This window comes from Penaeus monodon, chromosome 17 (assembly GCF_015228065.2).
Source record: "Penaeus monodon isolate SGIC_2016 chromosome 17, NSTDA_Pmon_1, whole genome shotgun sequence".
NCBI classification, from domain to species: Eukaryota; Metazoa; Arthropoda; class Malacostraca; order Decapoda; family Penaeidae; genus Penaeus; species Penaeus monodon.
The window spans coordinates 1,709,999-1,712,498 of record NC_051402.1 but is presented as its reverse complement, the minus strand read 5'-3'; the positions used below and the strand labels follow the sequence as shown (position 1 = coordinate 1,712,498).

The following is a 2,500-nucleotide window of genomic DNA, read 5'->3' as shown; positions in this document are numbered from 1 at the left end:
GAGGCCATGATGAATCCTCCCCCGTAAGTGCAGCGCTCGGTCGGGCCGCCCTTGGGACCTCGGCCTTGGGAAATCGCAGGATGCTGGGGCTTCTGTAGGATTGTGTGAGGTTTCCCGGTCAGGCGAAAAGTTGGGAGGAGGAGTAGGAAATACGTTCTCAAGGAACGGCATGACAAATCGATAGGCGATGGTCGGATTCTTGCTTGATTTTGTTAGGTTACAGGTTTGTGGCAGGAATTGAGATAGGTGCATTAAATTTAATTTCATAAACCTGTAATTTTCCATCCTAAAGTATGGGTCACCTAGACTTCAGCACTAAGTTCAGCACATTTGAAATTATTTAGGTAAATATTCCATAGGTAATGACCATAAAGGATAAGTAAATGTACCTATAGTTTCTATTAAAAGTACCAATGTCTGGGAATCAGAGCATATGTGGTAAATATTTTTTTATGCCCTGGGTCTCCACTCATTGTGCTTCTCTCTATATATGCACATAAGTGTTTCATTGTTGACTCCCTGGCAGTTTATCTTGTAATCAGGAACCAAACTAAACAGTCTTACAGGATATACTTGGAGGAGGTTCGTTGGCCTCTAAGAGAGCTTCAAACTCGGATCTTACAAACTACAGTCCCATTCAAGACATTTACCTTAATTTGATCTGCATGTGGAAAATGCCATATTTATACAAGTGTTTGTATAAGCAATAATAATACTGTAAATGATGATGGCAATATAGTGTAGTAAACTAAATTTGGTTTCAAATGATCAGTCAAAGGTAGAGAAGAGTGCTTGAGATAAATAACTTTTTACCAATAGCCTATTACCAAAATTTTCATAGTGCATATTAAGATAGATCGTACTTGTTAATTTGTACTGCATTGTGGAAATCAGCTAATTTATAAAAATCAGTATTTGTGCAGTAGTTTTTCACAAGAAAAAGTTAATTCTGAGTAATGGTAATATCATTTTTTGCAACTGGGCATCTTTCCAGTAAGTTATTTATCCTGTGTGTTCCTAGATATTGTCCTAATGCTATCAGAATACTTGGTAAATGTTTGTAGCACATACACACACATTGCCTTTCCAAAATAAGCTTGGTAATTGTTCACCGAAGGAACACACATGAATCTGTGATGTGGTCTTTGCACCTTATGCTCGTACAACTGCCAACAAACATTATTAAGGATAAGAATAATCTTAACAAAGTACAAGAAGGCTTTCATAATCACATTTTAGTCTCCAAATCTATGCTTATTTGGCATAGAGGCAGTAATAAACAAACCTCCTCCCAAGTGGATTCTGGCAAAATAGGGCTTGTTGATTGCCTGGGCAAATTATTATGAAATATCAAACTAGTCTAAACTGTCTCCAGATATACTAAAGGGGGTTGTAGCATGATAATTGTTGTATGAAATCAAATTATGTAAAGATGCATTGTCATGTAAGAGAAGTAGTGTTAGTACTTAAAGAATGAAACAGTGTTGCATTTGCTTTCTTATTTAATAGAACATTTTTTTTGACAATTTGTTTTCATGGGGCAAGAGCTTGAGGAAATCCTGGGGTGGCTGGGTTACAGGGGAAGCCCGGGGAGCCTTTAGCTAGATTATGAGGGGCCCGTCCATCCCCAGGTCCTTGAATTTGATTCAGGTTTTCTCTCCTTTTCTCTCTTCTCTCTCTTTCCCCCTTCTCTCTCTCCTCTCTCTCTCTCTCTCTCCCCTCTCCTCCCCTCTTCTCTCTCTCTCTCTCTCACCTCCCTCACTCCCCTTCCTCTCTCTTCTCTCTCCCCCTCTCTCTCTCCTCTCTCTCTCTCTCTCTCCCTCTCCCCCTCTCCCCCTTCCCTTTTTCCCCCTCCCCCTCCCCTCCCCCTTTCCTTCTCTCCCCTCTCTCTTCTCTCCCTCTCTCTCTCCTCTTCCCTCTCTCCCCTTTTGTTTTCTCTCTCCCTTTTTCTCTCCCCTCTTTCTTATCTCTCTCTCTCTCCCTCTCTCCCTCTCTTTTTCCCTCTCTCCTCTCCCCCCTCTCTCTCTCTCTTCTACCTCTCCCCTCTCCTCTTTCTCTCTTCCCTCTCTCCTCTCTTCTCTCTCTCTCTCTCTTCTTCTTTCTCTTTTTTTTTTTTTTTTTTCCCCCTTTTTTCTCTCTTTCCTTCCTCTTCCTCTCTCTCTTCCCTCTCTCCTCTCTCTCTCTCTCTCTCTCTCCTCTCTTCTCTCCTTCTCTCTCTTCCTCCTCTTTTTTTTCTCTCTCCTCTCTCCCTCCCTTCCTCCCTCCTCTCTCTTTGCCCCTCTCTTTTCCTCTTCCCCCTTTTCTTTTTTTTTTTTTTTTTTTTTTTTTTTTTTTGGGGGGGGGGGGGGGGGGGGGGTTTTTTTTTTTTTTTTTTTCCCTCCCCTCCTTTTCCTCTCTTTCTCTCTGTTTTTTTCCCCTCTCTCTCTCGTTCCTCTCTCTCTCTCGGTTTTTTCCCCTTTTCCCCCCCCTCTCTCTCTCTCTCTCTCTTTTTCTCTCTCTC

General features: G+C 41.9%; 1 protein-coding gene across 1 annotated transcript in view; it reads left to right on the top strand.

Moving 5' to 3' along the window:
* Window positions 1-745, top strand: part of LOC119583442 — a 1,414-nt gene extending 669 nt beyond the window's left edge. The window contains exon 1 of the mRNA XM_037931928.1: window positions 1-745. This exon is cut by the window's left edge and continues 669 nt beyond it. The gene's annotated coding sequence lies outside the window, so the exon portion shown is untranslated.
* Window positions 746-2,500: the final 1,755 nt, after the last annotated feature.